The sequence below is a fragment of the Neovison vison genome, chromosome 4 (assembly GCF_020171115.1).
Source record: "Neovison vison isolate M4711 chromosome 4, ASM_NN_V1, whole genome shotgun sequence".
NCBI classification, from domain to species: domain Eukaryota; kingdom Metazoa; phylum Chordata; class Mammalia; order Carnivora; family Mustelidae; genus Neogale; species Neogale vison.
Genome location: NC_058094.1, coordinates 161700083 through 161720958, shown reverse-complemented (window position 1 = coordinate 161720958; position 20876 = coordinate 161700083). Strand labels below are relative to the sequence as shown.

At 40.0% G+C, this 20876-nt stretch overlaps 1 long non-coding RNA gene across 2 annotated transcripts in view; it reads right to left on the bottom strand.

The window, feature by feature from the left end:
* The window catches only part of LOC122904827, a 68485-nt gene that overhangs the window by 17120 nt on the left and 30489 nt on the right, over positions 1–20876 (bottom strand). For both annotated transcript variants that reach the window (XR_006384267.1, XR_006384268.1), the window contains exon 3: positions 5544–5684. This is a non-coding gene — a long non-coding RNA (uncharacterized LOC122904827). The remainder of the gene's footprint in view (positions 1–5543; positions 5685–20876) is intronic.

Sequence of the window (20876 nt, the reverse complement as noted above, 5' to 3'; positions counted from 1 at the left end):
AGGGCATCCAATTAATTTAACTTTGAAATATGAAATTTAAGTTCTTTTAAAATGCCTTGGTACTATTTATAAACTTAGTACACTCTTCCATACCTTTGAAATTAAAATAAAAAGTTTAACAAATTATGTAATTATACAATTTAAATGCGAATCACAAAACTAATGCACTGGAAACTCCAATATACCAAATTCTCTAAAGCATTAAAAAAAGAAAAATACATAGATTGTGTTTATATATTACCCTCAAATTAATTAATACTATGGGTTTATTTTGCTTCATCAATTATTTCTAATTCCAGGGTTATACTGACATTTAGCCACTTATAGCAGAGATTGCTAGCTGCCATACAGTTTCTAGTATCTCTTTCTTCCTTAGCAAGAGCGATCTTAAGAGTTTTATTGAGGGTAGCAGTGAGCCAGAGAAATTACATTTCCCAACCCTTTTTTGCATCTAAGCGTGGTCATGAGATCAACATCTGGCCAATGAAGTGAGTGTTGTGTGTGACTTCTAGGAGAGCTGTTTAAGGGAAAATGACTTATTTGGGAACAGAGTCCTTTTTATCTTTTCGCATTTTTTTGTTTTTTTTTTTCCCCCCCAGCTGCATCTTGAACTACAAGGTGACTTTGAAGATCAAAACAGAAAGACTCTCGGTGATTGTATTAGTTTGCTAGGGCTCCTATAACAAAATACCACACATGGTGGCTTAAACAACAGAAATTTATTGTTTCACAGTTCTTGAGGGTAGAAGTCCAAGGTCAAGGTGCCAACAGGTTTGGTTTCTTCTGAGGTGTCTTCTTTGCTTGGAGATAACAGGCTTCTCCCTGTATATTCACATGATTACCTCCCTCCTTGGTCTGTATGTTATCTGTGCCCTAATTTCCTCTTATTATAAGAACACATTGTATTAAATCCCACCCATATGATCTTATTTTACCATAATTTCTTCCTTAAAGGCCCTGTCTCCAAATACAGTCATAATCTGAGTTACCGGGGATTAGGAATTTTACATATGAATTTTGGAGGATCACCATTCAGCCGATTTATTATGGTTGCTATGGGATGAATGTCTGTGTCCCTCAAAATTTATATGCCCAATCCCCAATGTGATGGTACCTGGAGGTGGGGCTTTGGGGTGGTACTTTGGTCACAGAGATGAAATGAATGGGGTTAGTGTCCTTATAAAAAGAGATATAAGAGACATAAGAAAGTTTGCTTCCTTTTTTGGCAATGTGGGGATAACAGCAAGAAGGTGGCTATCTGCAAGCCAGAAAGTGGGATCTTACCAGATGGGATAAGCCTTTGCCTTGATCTTAGACTTCTCAGCCTCCAAAATTGTGAGAAATAATGTTTATTTTTTAAGGCACCATATTTTTGTTATAGCAGCTTGAACTGACCGAGACAGCAGTGCCATAAGAACAGAGATTTTACCAAATCGTGGAAGTCAAGGATGGCTTCAAAGAACTGCTGGATAAACAAAAATGTGAAGAATGGAAATTAAAAATTAAAGATATGGTGGTAGAGAAAGGTCTTGTCTTGGAGGAGAAAATGTGAGAACAAAGCCTATGGGGGGGAAGGAGGACATATGGCTGGGTTTCTAGAGGAACAGAACACCTGGTGGGAGGAATAACTAGAAAGGAAGTGGAATGAGACCAGGAAGGGTCAGCTAGGTTAGGAATTTTTATTTTATCCAAGAGCAAGAGAAATCTTCTGATTATTTAAAACAAGGGTGGCATGATCAGATTCGCATTTTGAAAAGGTCACACTGGCTGCAGTTTGGGAAACAAATTGGAGGGATGCCAGAATCAATGGAGGAAACAATAGAGAAAAGAAGAGAAAATTACATAGGCCTGGGTCTGGAGGAATGTCAACATTTGGTATCTGGGGAGAAAAGGATAAGCCTATAAACAACTTTTTTCCAACAAGTTGCTCTTAGAGGAGATGAGAGAAAGATTAGTAGCTGAAGAAGGGCATAGGGTTTAGATTTTGTTTTTCCAGTTAGAGAGATATGAGCATGTTCAAAATTTGATGGGAAGCTACTATGGAAAATGACAATTCCTGAAAAAGTCAAGCATAGAATTACCATATGACCCAGCAATTTCACTCCTATATATCCAGTGGAACTGAACACAAGTGTTTAACACAAAAACTTATAGACAGTTTATAGCAACACTGTTCACAGTAGCCAAAAGGTGGGAAAGCCCAAATGTCCATTGGATTATGAACAGATAAATAAAATGTGGTATATTCCTACAAAGAATATTATTCAGTTACAAAAAGGAATGAAGTATTGATACATACTACAATTTGAGTGGACTTCAAAAATATTGTACTAAGTAAAAAAAAAGCCAGGCACAGAGGTCCTATATTGCAGGATTCTGTGACATACCCAGAATATATAAATCCACAGAACTAGAAAGCAGATTAGTGGTTGCCCAGGGCTATAGGGAAGGAGAAATGGGGAATGATTGCTTAGTGGAAACAGGTTTTCTTTTGGGGTGATGAAATATTTGGAGCTAGAATGAAGAGATGGTTGCCCAACACTGTGAATGTACTGACTGTCACTCAGTTACATACTTTAAAATAGTTAATTTTATGTTATGTACTTTTATCTCAAATTTTCTAAAAGGGAAGAAATATCTGGAAAACTTGAGATGAAAAACAGAGAAAAGCATTAATAAAGAGTGGTAGGTTTCTGAGAATTGTGAAGAGATGAAATTAAAGCAAAAGTGGAAAAAATAATCTTTCACAGCCCCTTTCTGGTGACAGTCAGGAAGTAAGAAAGATAGGCATCTATATATGGGTTAGTGCATTTGCTATCAAGAAACTGAGGAGAGCCCCTATTAGGACATCTATTTTGCTCTATGAATTAACATGTGAGATCACTACGTGCTAAAAGCAAAGGTGCTCAAGGATGGGCCAAAGACTTAAGGAAATTAAAAAAATAAATTTAAGTCATTGGAAAAAGTGAGATAGTGTAGACTAGAGATATTAAAATAGTCAGAGTTGGTTAAGTTCATAGCATGTTTGAGATTGGGCTTCTGAAGTTTTAAAGGAATTAACCACTTTGCTATTTTATGTGATTTTTTTTTCCTCCCTAGCTATGTTTACCTATGCGGGTACAGGCATGGAAAAAGAGTTGTATAACTCAGGATTGGGGTTTTGCTGGACCTTTATCAATGAAAAGATAGTAAGAGAGTTAAGATATCAACAAGAATGCTATTGAAACCATGAATCATAGAATGAGGTTATCTCAGGAGGAAAATGAGGAGAGACAGAAAAAAAAAAATCTAATGACTAAGTATGAGAAAAGAGAGGGCTCAACCCACTGGGAGTGCTGATGAGGTTGAAAGAAGGCCAAGAGGTACCCAATCCAGTATGCTAAAGGTAGGAGAGGTAGGAGGATTTGTGAATAAGAAGGGGAATTAGTGAGTTTGGTTATGAAAAGGGTAAAATAGAAGCAATGACAAGAATGAGGGGCCAAAATGGAGTGGGAAAGAACTTGAGAGAGGGAAAAAAAACAAAAAAACAAAAACAAAACAAAACAAAACAAAACAAAAACACCTGAAAGCAGAGGATGCTGGATGGGTCAGTAGGTCATCCATGCAGATACGGAGATCATTCAGGCTTTCAACAGGACTTGGATGATAAAAACCAGGTTTGGGGCTTGATGCCAAAACCTTTCATTAAAGAAAGTACTGTACTTCAGTACAGATGGGATGGTAAAGATTAGTAAAATCAAAAAGAATTGGTCTAAATGAGCAGGATTTGAGAAAACAGGCAGGAAGTCTGCAGCAATAAGAAGAGATGACAATATTAACACTCTATCCTGGACCTGGAATAGTTGAGGCACGAGATAATAAACAGTGACCTATGAGTGTGTTGAAAAGCAAGTGTCATTGAGGAAAAGGTCCATTTTAATTAAGGCAGGAGATGGAGGAAAGCCTTGAAAAGGGGGTTGAGGGTGTTGGTTGTGTATCATACAGAGACTGGTGGTCAAGAAAAGAGAAGCTGTTTAGTGTCTTTCCTACAGTGGGAATTTTATTCAAGGAACTAGTTACAATATGTCTGGCAGGATGAGAGGAACGAAAGGAGAGAGGAGGTGGCTGAAGCGGTACAAGGGATAAGTGGATTCTCAGGGATCAGAAGCTGCTGATGCCCATAAGCCAGCCCTTGCTGCTGTGCTACTGGAGAAACTGTCACAGTCAGTCTGGGATTCATTTCACCCAGGCTAGAACCACTAAGACGGTGCTGCCCTGGCTGGGCTGCCAGGGTCCAGAGTTCTCTGATTCCCACGGCCACAACTGCCAACAACTACCACACCATCAGAGCCAGAAGCAAGAAACTGCTCCCTCCCTCCCACCTTCTGTTCTCCACACTGTCTTCTATTGGCAGAAGGAAGGCAACTGGCAGGGGGCCTGCAGAAGTATGTTTGCAATCTCCCAGCCCCAGCCATGTAGATCCAAGTAGAGAAGGGCAAGGATGGGCTGAAAGAAAACACTAAATAAGTGGGAGGAGGGAATAGCTTGCTGGTTATGGACAAGCTATTGGGGGGGCGGGGCATAGGAAAGGGTTTGGATGGTGGTATAGAGGTGATAACTGGGTCAGGGTAAAGTGAGGGGGATAGTGAGAAACATCCTTTATCCTAATTCTTCATCAAAGACCAGAGAAAATAGAACCAAATGGAAGAAAATGCAACTTCCCAATACCACCTCTAACAACCCACCAATATCTATCTTGACTTCTGTTCCTATAGTTGAATTTCCCAGCTTCTTAACCAAAGCCAATCCTGTCCTTTCTCCCTTACTTGAGGATAACACTCCAGTATCAGTAACTTTTTTCTTTCGCTATTGGATCATAACCATCAGAATTATTATGGTGTAATTTCTCTCACTAAAAAAATAATAAAAGGAAAGGAGGGAAAAAAAGAAACCCCTCTCCTGACTCAGTTGTATCCTAAATTGCAATAACTGGTGACTCTCTCTTTCCATTGCTCAGGCCAAGAACCTTGGGATCTTCTTTCCTTCTTACTCTCGCTGCCCCCACCCACTTCCATCCTTTGCACCAATCTATCTATTGAATCTTGGTAGCTCTATCTTCAAGGTGCACACCTATGACCACTTTTACCAGTGCTATCTTAGTCTATTCTACATATGCAGCCATATGATCCTTTTAAAATATTTAAGGTTATGCCTCTTCTTTTCTCAGAGCCATCTAAATCCTTCCCATCTCATCTAGAGTGAAATCCAGAGCCCATTTAAATGCTTACAGCCTTCTATGGGATGTGCCCTGTCTCCACTCTGACTTTCTTACTTCATATTTGGTTCACCTTCAATTACTCTGCTCCAGCCTCACAGGTCTCCTTGCTATTCCTGAAATATACTCGACAAGCCTCAGGGCCTTTGCACTTGCTGTTCTCACTGCCCGAGATAGTCTTCCCACAGTTATTTACGTGACTCATTCATTCATTCCCTTCAGGTCTCTGCTCAAATGTCATCTCTGTGAGAGCTTTTAAAATTAATCTCTTTAAAGAAACAGCTCCTACCTTCTTAGTGCTTATCACCATCTGCCATACCATTTATCTGGTTATTTCTCCTTTCTCAGTCTTCTTCCACTAGGAGGCAGGGATCAGGAGGATGGGTACTTTGTTTTCTTCCTCCCCACATCTTCAGAATCCACACAGTGCCTAGAATGTTATAAGCACTGATGAATAAATATATAAAAGCATAGAGGACAGATAGATAGATAGATATACATTTTTTTAAAGATTTTATTTATTTATATGACACACAGAAAGAGTCAGTGAGAGGGGGAACACAAGCAGGAGGAGTGGGAGAGGGAGAAGCAGACTCCCTGCTAAGCAGGGAGCCCGATGTTGGGCTCAATCCCAGGACCCTGGGATCATGACCTGAGCTGGAGGCAGATGCTTAATAACTGAGCCACCCAGGCACCCAATATACTGCATTTAAAAAAAAAATTTTTTTTTAGGTTTTTATTTTACTTATTTGACAGAGAGAGATCACAAGTAAGCAGAATAGCAGGCAGAGAGATAGGGGGAAGCAGGGTCCCTGCTGAGCAGAGAGCCCTATGTGGGGCTCGATCCCATGACCTGGGCTGAAGGCAGAGGCTTAACTCACTGACCCACCCAGGCACCCCCCCCAATATCCCACATTTTATAAGGAAGATGCCACACCTGTTGCCTGGCTCTCTTCTCTAGCTTTGGATATAACTCTGTGATACCCCTGACACTTATGAACCTATAAATTCTCAGGGGAGGTCACTGTCATTTCATTCTGACCCCTTCCCTTTCTACCTTGAACCAAAGGCACTCACTTATAATTCTAAGATCAAGCATTTTAGTTTTCATTTTTGAAAGGTTGAGCATTGTCTTTGATTTGTTTTCTTAATTTACTCCTGAGAAAGAACATAAAACAGTTAATACTGATGAAAAACAAGATCTTAATCCATAAAATGTCCTGATTTCAAGTTAATGTCTCTTAAACTTGGTGTTTTAAGAATATGAAAACTGTACTCCAAGTTCTGAAGCTTAGGCAGAAAAATCTAGACTTCTGAAACACATTGGTTTATATCCAGTAGGAGATCTGAGGTATATGTTATTTTCCCCAAGCAGTGTACCTTTTTTTTTTTTTTTTTTTTTTTTTAACCTCATAGAGGGCAGGATAGCTTGTTTAGAAAATGTACTTACACATTTTCTTCTGTGTTGAATGCTCTGGTTACATTTGAGTGATTATTAGTGAATTATTCTGATGCCCATTAGGGATATGGATGTGTGCCAAAGTGACTGTGCTCTCCACTCACACCCCTGCCTCCCCCCTCTGGGACACACAAGTGAGGAGTTGGGAATGAAAGGGTGCAGGCAGAGAGAAAGCAAGAAAGAGCAATAACAGAGAAGAAAAGTATGCCTGAAGGCGGGGAGAGAGTTGAAAAAAAAGGCACTGGAAAAAATCTGAGAGGCCAGCTTTAGGGGTAGAGAACAGCTGTAGTGCATATTGCTTTCTGACAAATCAGTTGAAATGCTTCATAAAAGTCCTCAACCCTTTCAGCAAATGGAAGGGGCTTTGTTTTGTTTTGTTTTGTTTTGTCTTTTTCATTTGAAAAGCATATAATGCGGTTGAGAAGGCAATGTTTAATTAAGGGGAAAACAGTTCAGTTTCTGTGAGTAAATTAATATCTACCTTTAGGTAACTTGGTGGAGTGTTTCATAAGCCAAATGGAAGACTCTGGAAAATAAAGAAGAGTTCAAGTAGCTGATCCTATGAAAACAGATTAAGGTCTAAGATTTTTAGGGGAATAGACAAGAACACTTTCGAAAGGTCCTTGTAGTAAACCTGTTTTGTATTGATTAGGCAAACCAAATCAGACAAATGGACACATTTAGTCAATTCAATTTTCAGAGACACATCCCCATAGTTGTATGGGATGGTAGTGATCTGGAGACCCAGGGTGAGGAGGACTTCTGGGAATTCGGCTTGGTATGATTATTCAAGTTGCTCATTTTACTTGACAGGTCTATGTGGTTGAGATCTAAAGGTTTACTTTTCTGTATTGCAATTGTATCTGTATGCACTAAAGAAAACTCCATCTCTATGTTAGCAGACCACAGCAGATGACTGAGAAAAAATTTTTAAGTTATTGCTCTGATGATTTCTGTCTTGTTCATTGGAAGGTTGGGGGGTTTGTTCAGGGAATTAGTTTTTTGTTTTAAAACATGGAGGCTATGCCAGGTGTAGTTGGGGGGGGTATGACCATGATAAAGAATAAGACAGAGAAAATGTCTTCTACTGAGGGGCATTAAGAAATACAAGCAGGCACAATAGAGGCCATACATTAACCCTCTGTATATGAAAATCCAATGGGAAGAACTGAAATTGATGGCAAATTTCTGTTTAGACTCTGGAGGATAAGAAGGATGGAAATGGGCAGAGTGAGGGGGTTAGAGAATCATTCTAGAAAAAGGAAATAACATGAGGAAAGGTATAGGGACATAAAGAGATGGATCCAAGCTCATAAGGACATTAATAAGAGAAAAAAGAGGAGGTAAGGAAGGAAGGAAAGAAGGAGGGTGGGAGGGAGGGAGGGAAGGAGGAGGGGGGAAAGGAAGGAGGGAAGGAGAAAGAAAATAACCAGATTATTAAAAGGCTTTGGATTCTAGGCTAAAGGATTGGTTGGAGAAAGGAAACCCAAGGAAATCTCTTTTTAGGAGGGAAATAAAATCAATAATATACTGCAATGTTTTCTAAATCTTTTCATATTGTTATCTAAGATATTTAATCAGTGGATAAATTTGTTGCTAGGCTAACAACATTAACTAAGGAAGGCTGTGTTGTTACCAAAAGAATCTAAGTTATTAAAAGTTATATCTTCTTGGATTACATTTTAAAAATAAGACTAAATTATTAGCAGAACTTTAATCTCCACCCTAGTATTTAAATTTAAATCAAATTACTATTACAGAACATGAACCTAGTAAATATCAACGTCAGTTTACAAGCTAATACTGCACTACACTTATGAAGTAAAGCTTAAGTAAACTTTAATTTCTGCTTTTAGGAAAAAGTTTTCCTTATATAAATCATCTATCTCATTCCTCGATTGGGGATATAAAATAAGGTCCTATTTCACTTCACCTGTGCCTCACATGAAATGTTTCTTTGAACTTAAAAAAAAAAAAAAGCCAAGAAGAATCCATGAAACAAGATGGGATAGGGAGGGAGACAAACCATAAGTGACTCTTAATCTCACGAAACAAACTGTGGGTTGCTGGGGGGAGGGGGGTTGGGAGAAGGGGGGGAGGGTTATGGACATTGGAGAGGGTATGTGCTTTTGGGTAAATTGGAAGGGGTGGTGAACCATGAGAGACTATGGACTCTGAAAAACAGTCTGAGGGGTTTGAAGTGGCGGGGGGGTGGGAGGTTGGGGTACCAGATGGTGGGTATTATAGAGGGCACGGCTTGCATGGAGCACTGGGTGTGGTGAAAAAATAATGAATACTGTTTTTCTGAAAATAAATAAATTGGAAAAAAAAAAGCCATTACTTTTTTGATTTTTTTCTGATATTATTTGGCACATTTGAACAAACAGGTCAGAAATATTTACAAACAAAAGTCTGTGATGGTTTCCCCAGCCAGTGCCGGGGGGTCCTGAGCTGGACTCCAGGGGACCACTGGCCTGTGGGTTGGGTGGATATGGCCGGGCAACCACAGTTTTTCTCCCTGGGGGCTTAGGAGGGAGAGGGGACAGCTCCTAGGGCTATAGAGTTCTTTTTAAGAGCAGCATTCACAGGCAACTCTTCCACATCCCAGGTTTAGAGCTGCCATCAGAGACTGAGAAAGTTTCTAGTGTGTCAACATACTGAGTTTTGTGGGGCTCTTGAGCATGTCTTTAAAACTTGATGTTGGGAACGTCAGCAAGGTTGGAAGCTGCCCCTCAAAAATCTGCAAGTGTGGGAAGAAGGGAGAAGAAACTTTAATTGTTGTTTATCATCTTGCTCTCTCTCCCACTCCCTCCCTTGTCCCTGTCCTTGTCCCACCACCCCCCCTCCCTGCCCCGGCCACTTCCTTTCTTACTCCTCTTTCTCAGCTCTAAATCTCTCTTTTCTTCTAAAAAGTTGTTAAAAATTAGCTTTTAGATGTAACTTTCTCTCCTTCCCCTCCTCCTCCTCCTCTCTCTCTCTCTCTCTCTCTCTCTCTCTCTCACACACACACACACACACACACACACAGTGGAGGAAGAGCTGTAGTCTTTCACAGAATTTCTCTTCTGATCCCTTGGAACTGTGCGTGCATGCATGTGTGTGTGTGTTTGTGTTTCAGGTACTATGGAAAGGCTGAAAAGAAAGTTGGCTATGGGTCTACTCCCTTAGCTCTGAATCTGGCATTGGCCCGTACCTACATTTTCTGTAGGTGGTCCTAGATGATGGGGAAGGAAAAGTTTTGCTTGTGTCATGAACTACACTTTTCAATTTTCAGAGGCTTTCAGGACATTCTGGACCTTTCAGTAAAGAATACTCAGAGCTGGGAGGTCAAGTAGGTGGGAGGGGAAATATTTCCCTCAGGCACTCTGATGTCTTCTTGCTGCTGAATGCTGTGGGCTCTCACAGGGGGAATTTCCATTTGTCTGAGCCTGTGGAGTCTGACTCACTGCATTGGAGGGCAGAGTTCAGCCCAGAGTTGGGAGCAAGCCCCCCCCCCCATCCCTGCCTTAAAGGCACAGCGCAGGCTCTGGTTTAAGAGAGGAGAAGGGTGCTATCAAGTAACTGGGCTCCTCTGTAATCTCCAGCCGTGTTGTTTATGTGGCAATCATTGATAAGCACAAATTCCAATAAAAAGGAAACAGTTTACTTAAAATCTTCTTGCCTTGGGAATGGAAAATACATATTGGATTTTACATGCCCTTGTGAATTGAGATCACCTGCATCATCCACATGAAGAGTAAGAATATTTATTTTATGATTAAGGTTCTGATCCATAGGGGGAGGAAAAATCATTTGCATGTCACGATTTATCCGCCTCCTTAATTCTCAGCCCACTCACTTCATAAATTAACAACAGGTAGCATCAATCTTTCTTCAAAATACGTAAGACACATGTAACCTGGGGGGCTCAGGCTTCGTGAGCTGGTGAAAATAGGTGTTGTCATTAACTCAAACACCCACATCTTATATAGCTCAAGACCCTGCTTGCTTGGCTGCAAGAAGTTAACTGTTTTGGGGCACCTGGGTGGCTCAGTGGGTTAAAGCCTCTGCCTTGGGCCCGGGTCATGATCCTGGGATCTTGCCCCTCATGATCCTGGGATCTTGCCCCTCATCGGGCTCTCTGATCAGCAGGGAGCCTGCTTCCCTTCCTCTCTCTCTGCCTGCCTCTTTGCCTACCTGTGATCTCTGTCAAATGAATAGATAAAATCTTTAAAAAAAAGGGGGGGGGAGTTCACTATTTTCCAGAATCCTCCTCAAGATGCATTGCCACGGGGTATGCACATACATTGATAAATCACCCCTTGTCCTTTCTGGCAGAGATGACCAATAAGCTAGAACTCAACAGTCTCAAGCCTTGACACATCCAGAAATGGCTTTTGAATCTGGCATTCTAACTGTGTGCTGGGCATTGCCACTTGGATTTGGACATATTATAGTCCTGACAGGATTGCTGCTGGAGGGGCTAGAACACAGTGATACTCCCACACAGCTGGAATTATGATGCTGCCACTCTACTCTGGGGCCAATCCTGGGAGGTGGAAAGATGTCAATTACTTCTGTGATCTGTTCAGTTAATGGGTGGGGGTGAGACAGATTATTTTCCCTTGCACTTGACAGGTTTTAGATGTGTATGAAGAAGTAACTTATATTTAACATTTTTATTTGAGAAACTTTGATGTGTACTTCAATTTACTAGCTATCACCTTTAAAACTCTTTGACACACAGAAATTATCTGGTTGATTTATCATTGTCTTTTGAAGGTTGACTCATTTAGGAATGACATGACATTTGCATTTGAAATCAGTACTGTATTTATTTCATTGTTCTGAGCCTTACTAAATAAATCTGTTTTTTTTTTTTTTTTGGATAATTGTGAGAAAAATAATAATGTAACAACCATTTTGGAATGTATGGGTTATCCATAGTTCACAGCTCTTTCAACTTCAGTCTTCACAAACTTTGCTCAGAACAGATAAAATGACCATGTTCTACCATAGGGAAAATTATGTTCTGGTACTGTGGCTGAAGCAAGGTTAATAATGGTAACAATTAAAAACTTTAAGAACAAGCAATGTGACTTTATCAATGTTTCTTCATTTCTAAAGTGAAAAGTTTTTTCATTCCTTAAAGAAGAAAGTAATAAAACTGATCTTAAATGCAGGGAAATAAAAATTTTCCTCATGAAGATAAAGATACATAAGTCAAAACTGGCTGAACTTGGTTGAAGTCTGTTGATTTGTGGCTTCGGATCAGCATAAGGACACTACTACACTGGTTTTTAGAAGATGTTATTAGTCGAATTCTTGATAAATGGGATGGTTATTGCATGTAGGGCTTCTTAAAAAGCAATTATTTTCCTTAAACTTGACACCTAGTTAGGTTGTTATGTGTAGAATTTAGACTATCGCTGATCAGAAAAAGTTTGAAATAAAAACTGGAATTCTGTTCAAAGTCCCAAATACCCATTACTTTTACTTATCTAAATTCAAAATGTGGGAAGGAAAGGCAGTCATATAGTTAAGGTGAAATTTTCTTGAGTACCTACTCTTTATCCCACATTTTTCTGATTCTTTGCATGAATGTAGCCACTTATTCATCCCAACAACTCCCCAGAGATAGTACCATTATTATTTCCACTTTCAAGATTAAAAAACAGGCTCAGGGAGGTTGAAGAGACTGCCCCCAAACCCAGAGCTTGTTAGTGGGAGGGCTGGGATACAAAACCAAGCAGTGGGCTTGGAGCCTGAATTTTGAATCACAAGGGGATGCCAAAGATGATGAAAATTCAGGAGACAAAGGAACTGGAGGTCACAATAATCTCCTAACTGAGAACAAGTATTTTAGAGAACCAAAGTGTCTGTACTGCAAACATTTTGTTTTACACATGAAGAAACTAGCCCAAGCAACTCAGAAGACTTGCTGGAGGTTACTTACAGCTTTTTGGCAGCAGGGTTGAAACTGGAGACTAAGTAGGTTTTCCTGCCTTTCATTAATTCAACCAATGTTTGCTGTACAAGCACATTTGAAGGTACTGAAGATACAAAGCAACGTAAGACATGAGGTTCCTGCCCCTAGAAGGGTTACATTATGACCGGAACAGAGATTAATATTTGATTACCAAGACTACCAAGAGATTAAACATTCGATAACCATTCAATTAGATTACCAAGGAATACTTGGACCACTCATGTTAAAATATTAGGAAAGTGAGCATAGACTATAAGGGAGAGAAGTGGGCATACCATCAGTTCTACCCCATTTTATAGATGAACTTACTAAGACTCATGCATAATAATGTGTCAGAGTCATAACCCTCAGAAGCAGGCAAGATTGAAACCCATCTTGATTCCCCTTCGCAGGGAACAGAGTGCGTGTTGGGGGGGGGGTGTGGGGGGGTGGCTCAGTCATTGAGCATCTGCCAGTCCTGATCCCAGGGTGCTGGATCGAGCCCCACATTGGGCTCCCTGCTCAGTGGGTTGTCTGATTCTGTCTCTCCTGCTCCCCCTGCTTGTATTCCCTCTCTCACTGTGTCTCATATAAATAAATAAATAAAAATAAACTACATAAATCAAATAAATAAAAATAAATAAATAAATAAAATCTTGAAATAAAATAAAAAGGACAGTGCAACCTCCTGGTTAGAGTAGCACTTTACACAAATGAGTAAAGCTGGCCAGAGCAAGACACCTAGTCTAATGGCCGGCAACCAAAGAGATCCATTTTTCTTGAAAAGCCCACAGTCTAACAAAGCCTCACCTTTTTCTTCACATTTAATTTCATTAGAAATTCAACCTGGGAACCCTGGGTGGCTCAGTCAGTTAAGCATCCAAAGCTTGATTTTGACTAAGCTCATCATCTCAGGGTCAAGGGATGTAGCCCCATGTCAAGCTCTGTGCTCAGTGGCACAGTGCGAAATCTGCCCCCCCGCCATAGTGTTCTCTCTCTAAAATAGATAAAATCTTAAAAAAGAAAAACCCTAATTCTACTGATGTGTACTGGTTCAAATTCTCTGGTTCTAGGTTGAGGAGCGTGTAACTTAGGGAGCATCTACCAGCCTGAAAGCTGCAAGGGAGATGGCTCAAACATCAGAGCAGAGAAGAGGCATGCCGTCTCCCAAAAGAAAGAAAGATACAAAGAAAGAAAGAAAGATAGATGGAGGGAGGGATGGAGGACAGAGGAAGGAAAGACAAAGAAAGAAAGGAGAGAAAGAGAGAAAGAGGAGTCCTGTCTAGATCGGTGCAGCCCGGGGTTGGGGTTGCCCAGCATTTGGATAGACCTTTTAAATAGCATTTGGTCATGACCTTGCTAAGAGTTTTGGTGCCTTAAACTTTGAGAAGCCTAGATGGGAGTGAGATCTGAATAACTCACTCACTTGCTACGGTTTTATAGGGGGTGGGAGTAGGAACTAAGGGGGTGGGTGCTTTTTGCCTATCAGAATTATTGTTGATCTTGTGGTGGACTTCTCAGCTTGGGAGATCCCAACACTCTGGCCCTCCTGAACCCAAGCTCATCCACCTCCCTGTCAGAGCTAACGTGGCAGAGGTGGCGGGGCAGTGGTTACTGGCTCAGGGCCCTGAAACACTGAGTAATTCCTAGGATGGCTAGGACTGAAGGCACCATTCCAGACACTTCCACGTTGTCTAAAAGTATAAAAAAAAAAAACAAAAAACCACCCTACCACCGTGCAGCCCAAACTGTCGGAGACAGATCCTTTGGCTCTGAAACAAGACCCATCCCTTTTATGGAAGGACATTGCTGGAAAGTTCCACAATATAGGAAAGCCAGAGTTCTTTTTCAATTTTTTACAGAGCGGGGCACGACCAAATCAGGGGTGAGGAATGAAGAGGGATGGCTGAAGAGAATCACAGCAACTTTCCAGAAATTTTTGAAATTACATTATCACTCTTGGCTTATAAAAACAGAGACTGAAGAGCCTCCTTTCAGAGCTCCTCCAGTGAAAGAACCCAGAAGGCCCCCATGCTGTGGACTTATTGAGGAGTCAAAAAGCATGGAGTTTCTGATTTCAGAAGAAACAAGACAAGATCCGTGGCACATCAAATCCTATAAATGACAACCTGGCATAACCAACAGAAATAGGCCATTGTGGCTGCGCTCTAGCTGAGTGTGTATTTATTGGAGAAGAGAAAGGCAGAATCAAGAGCAAGGGGAATCATGTCAGGATGTTACTGGAGTCAAGCAGATTGACTGCCGGGAGTGACATCCCTGGCTGTGTGGAGCAGGGAGGCCAGCAGTGGGGTCAGTTCCATGAGAACATCTGAGACATGGACTTAGAGCCCCCACATCGATTTTAAATTGGATTCCAGGTTTTAGTGCAATTAAAAGCTGCTGCATAGTTTCGAGAAGAGAAATGGTAGGGTCAAATATTAGACCAGTATGGTTTTGATTTTAATTAGGACAAACCGCAGGGATTGGGGTGGGGGCTGGGGGTGACAGGATCAGCAAATGTGATAGTTCACTAACCAGATCTGTGTAGGAGCTGACAAGGCCTCTCTGAAATCAACAGATTAAAGCTATAGAGTGACACTATAGACAAGAGGATTTTTTTCCCCTTTAATTTTATTTGATTCAGTTACTGTGTAAGTTCTGACAGACTTGGATCACCAGCTTGATTAGTTCTCTTATGCATCCATAAACACTAAAATTATACTGTTTCATCCATTTATGTCTTTATTCACATCCACAATTTAGGCGAAGTGAAGAGGAAAAATGTCCAGATTAAGGATGACTGAATTATTTCTCTATCCTATTTTGAAAAAAAAAAAAAAAAAAAGGAATTCATGATTCTTTTACTTTGTCATTGTCAGCCCTACTCCTTTTGGAGGTTTATTAGTTTGAAATCTGAATGTGTTTACCAGCTGGGAAAAATCTGACATTTACTTGATTTTGTCCCTTGGAAGTAAAAAAAAAAAAAAAAATTGGCAGCCTTATTAAACAACAAGTCTGCTTATTTATTCCTTCAATCCCTCCCCAGGTTTTGAGGTCTTTTCAAAGCTCCGATAGACCTCTAACCAGTTTTCTAAAGGTAATTTCTTAAAGTGCTGCCGCTAGCCAGGGAAAATGCCACGTAGGTTTCTGGGTTTATAAAAGCTGAGAAAGCCATTTTGGTTACATTTGCAGCTTTTTGTGTGGTTCTGGGTGGTAACACCCTATTGCCAACATTATTCTTTCCCTCTTCTGGGAAGAGCCATAATTGTACTTGGCTTGGTTAACACAAAGCCCTCTGAAAAATATGAAGCTGATCCCTCTAGTGTTCTTTTGTGAAGACTACAGTACGGAGCGCCAAAAGGAGGAAAACAGCAGCAAAATATCACAGACAATAGCTCCTGAAGTCAATCTGGTTTTCAAATGACATTAATAAAATGACTTGCCATGACAATTCTGTGTGCTGTGTGCGGGGATTTACAAAAGCAAACACTGTGATTTTTCTACAATCTATCTGCGTATTGTGAGTGTGCAGTTGGTTAACATTACTGGAGGACGTGCTGTCCTGAGAATTACCTGAGCAAATAGTAAACAATTTAAATAACACTGGTCAGAGTTATCAGGGGTGCAGAGACAACGTAAACGTGCCTCGTTTCCAGAAATGAATTTACTACACTGGTTAGGATTATCTGACTCTATTCATAGGCTTTTCGGGTCAAACAAAGAGGAGAAGAGATTTCCTACATTTTTACATCCCTTTCCTGATGCTCCCTGATGTTCAGTAAAAAGAGTATGTTATCCTCACATTTTTCTTTGATATTTTCTTCTACATTCAGATATTATTAAACAACTATTCTATTCTAGGCACTGAAGATAACAAAAATGATTAAGATAGAGTCACTTTCCTCAATGAACTACGTAATCTCACTGGCAGGCAGCCTCTTAGACAACTGAAGTTAAGATGTGTACAAAGCACTTGGGACTCAGGGGAAGTGATATTAATTATTAATCCTAGTAAGAAGGATGGAATATTTAACCTGGGTTTTGAAGAATGGGCAGGATTTAGGGACCTCATATGGCACGCAGCTCATGTTTCGTCGGTCTTTGACTGACCCTCAGTTCCCTCAGTTGCCAACGACAGCCACAGCAGACTGGGCAGCTAGTCCTTGGAGCTGTGCAATCTTAATTTCTTGTGCAAATCGCCTCGAGGTTTGTCCCGCTTCTGTTGCCTCGAGGTTTGTCCCGCTTCTGTTCTGTGGCTCCCATTCTTCACATTAAATAAAAAGAGCTATGCCATAGAAACGCTAGCTTTCAGTTTAATGGACATGAAATAAAATTTGAAGCATTCACAGGGGTAGGTATTCAGACTGTTGCAACAGCTCCAGATTCTGAACAGGAAGCGGTACTGCCCAAGCAAAGCTAAGTGAAATAGTGAGGGTAGAACCAGATCCATTGTGTGTCTAGAAGTAGGTTCCAATTGCTGGAGTTTGTTTGTACAAGATGATCTCTAAGAGCCTTTCTAGTTGTAAGAGCCCATGAACCCATTTTCAGAATTATTATCAAAAGGGCTGATTGCCCCAGAGAGTCTAGGTAGCTGCACAGCTACTCAAGACCCTGCTACGATGATATTTGTACCAGACATTGCCTAACAAGTTCTTCTGTAAAAGAGCCGCCAACTGACAAGATGATATTAACAGTGATGTTGATTAAAAAAAAAAAAAAAAAAAAAGAAGAAGTTCCCTGGCTGGAAAACACTGAGTTAGTTTTCACTTTTTTTTTTTTTTCTTGGTCTATAGAGATCATTTGATTCACTACATACAACAGATCATCTGTCGTCACTGTATTTATATTTTATGTATACAGTTAAAATCAAATCACAGTCATAGAGCTACAAACATATTGAGGGTCTTAAGAAATTGTACAATGCAAAATTGTGCTGTAATTCAATGTGAATGTCACTATAGTAAGCAAATTGTATTTTACAGGCAGTTAAAGTAAGCTTATTATTATTTTGTAAAGACTGAACTCTAGTATTTCAATAGTTCCCTAATGTTATAATAACAATATGGTGTAATAGCAAAGGCACCAGATACACACACACATACACACACACGTTAACATAGATATATGCTATTCAAGTGTAAAATGCCAGGGGAGGCAGTGTTGAACCACACACTAAATAGGAGAACTAAGAACTATAGATTTAAGATAGGCATGTTTATTTCTAGCAGTCCTTAGGACACACAGAGTTTCTCTTATAGAACCTTTATTCTAAACCATGAGTTGACATTGGAATATTGAAATTATCCCTATGTCTTCAGCCTCTTTATTCCTGCATTAATCACAATACACATTGTTGCATTCATCCTGCCACTGTAAGATAATTTTTATATATGCTCTCAGAAAAACTGGAGTCTTAAGTTAATTTGGGAATCAAAATTTGAGTATTTAAAAGGGAATCTGCATTTTGCAGTGAATATGTCCAACAATTACAGAAAGGGATATGGCAAGGGAAGAACACATTATGAAATGGGGCACAAATGTTTTTAGGCCCCTGAAGTCTAAGAATGTCCTAACACCTGAATTTTCCTGGGCTTTATAAGACTTGGCAAATGAATGAGGTCACATCAATGGCCATGGCTCAAATTTCATTGGTTCATTTTATTTACATGACTGATATTGGTCTTGAGCAGCTCAAAATGTTTATTCTCCCAAATATTTGGAAAGTATCTAAAGGGGATGTTTCCTATATGTACAGGCATAATCGACTAACCTTGAATGCTGCTACACTTCACACCATAGCCTCTGTTTTGCCTAGCATTCTAGTTCCCCACCCAGAGACACTTATGTTCTCCCAGGTATATTAGCTATACTAATATACTAATATAGCTAGTGTCCGGCACTGCTAGTTTTTACTGGGAACTGACACAGGTTCTAGGCATCCTAATCTGGGTAGAGAAGGAAGGGAGGGAGGGAGGGAGGATCAGAGGGAAAATGGAAGGAGGGAAGACAATATTTTTCTCTCTGATTTTGTTTCATGGTTAAAAGTGCTGCTTCTGCCTTAGTGTGTTACAGAGTAAACCAGCCATTGAAGGTTTTACTTAGCGCTCTTTCTCCTTGAGATTCCAGAGCATCTATATACATAGGGAAAAGATCCAATGGTAAGAAATCTGGGATTCTAATTCATTTTCTCTTCCTAACACTTGATATTAAAACAAACAAACAAACAAACAAACCAACCCAAGTAGGTGTTAATTTTACTTAAGAAAGAAAGAGAAACATCTGTAACTCAAGGTTCTGGGCTTCAGCATTATGTCCAAAGACTGCAACACAACAGAGAAAATCAAAGGGTCAGTTTCTGAGTTAACAGTTTAATCAATTATTTATTGATTCATCTCCCATTTATGTATGAAGATCTGATGCCACCTAAGATAATTAGAGAAAAGCCAAGATTAAGAATGAAAGGTGAAATCCAAAGAAAAGGATAGTAGAGAGAGTGCTTAGAGAAGAAATGAAGGAAATTTACTCTGATAAAAAGGAATTAAAAAAGATTAATGGAAAAAGACCTTTGCCACTGAGGAGAATGAGAAGGAAGGAGGCACTGTTTATATCAATAGGTAGTTCTCTGTCTTTATTTTCAATGGCACTATAGTGTTAAATCCTGCTAGCTCTTTGATAGCTCACCTCCAGGGCTAAACTAAGAAATCCAATTACTTTTCTAGAAGCTGTAGTGATGACCAACTAAACTGTGGCCCTTGGGGACAGTATTTGTATCCTTTGACAGCAATTAATGAAACCAATAAATCAATTAGTTAAATTAAATTAAGGTCCACCCAGCTGTTTCTACAGCCCATCCATGTGTAACTAAATGTGATTATAAGGGTGCCCTTGACGTGAAACGGATACAATTCAAGTGATCTTTGCTGTCTTTATGTCCTTAACGTCTCTCCTTTACAAAATTATAGTTATTCTACCTTTGTCTTGACTCTCTATTGGATGAACTTTGCTTGGGGGAGAGTTCTTGATAGAGGCAACGGAAATACTCTGTACTGCTGAGTGAAAATGAATAACACTGGAGACTGCAGTTCTTTCTATTTATTCTTTTCTTGGATTTAAGAAATCTCATTTTTCTTCCAAAATAATCATTGCATCCAGACCTATTTCCTCTTTCAAAGAGGAGGCTTTTCTCTCTTCTGACAATGCTAACTCCTCCAACTTCCGCCTGCTTCTGTAGGACCATTCTGATTTCACTCCTCGACTGTTCCCCGAGGTAAACCTCATTTCATTGCCATACTTTGCAAAGAAGTAACCTGTTTCTCTTTCTTCTGCTTCATTCCCACCTCCTCACATAACAGCATTTTAACCTCTCTAGCCACTGTTCTTCATATTATGAATATATCATAACCACAGCCTCATCACTGAATTCACTGACATTTCCCCATCCTGAGTACTTTTTTTTTTTTTAAACTTCTGCCCAGTCTCGGACACTGCTGACCAAATCCTTCTTCTTGGAATGTTTTGAGATTAAGCATGCTACACACCAGGTCCTCTCTATACCTCTCCCGCAATGTCTCCTTTATTCCCTTCATTAATTCTTACGTCCACCATTTTTCTTAACTATTTACCAAGTACCCACTGTTGGAAGGCATTGTGTTAGGTCCTAAATATAAAGATAAAGAAATAAGACATGCTCTTGAACAGCTCATAGAACAGAAAGGGAGGCAGAGGTGAGCAAACAGCTGTACTATGTTGAAATGTAATAGAAGACTCTGCTGCAAGAAAACAAAGGATGAAGAGAAAAGTTTTGCCCGGTTAGAGCAGGGAAGGACAACACAGATGTCGCCTATGTTGAATGACCAGGGTAAAAAGAAAAGAAATATCATTTCAAACATTGGGGGGCAGTGGATGTAGAGACCTGGAGTCTAAGATCTGATCTGAAATAGAATCTGACCACTTTGGCAATATTATCTGTGATTGATAATGTTGGAAAGGTAGATTGTGGCCAGACTCTTAAGAGCTCTGAATGCTGGACTGGAGAGTTTAAACTTTTTCACTAGAAACATGTGGGGTAAGATTTTTGAGCTAATGCATATGATCTTACACAAGCTGCAAAAGACACTTGTCAACCTTGTGAGGACTGGATTAGAGCCTGAAGTTAGCTCATTTTGATGGTCTACAAAGAGAAGGATGAAGACCTGAAACAGGACTGCTGCAGTGGG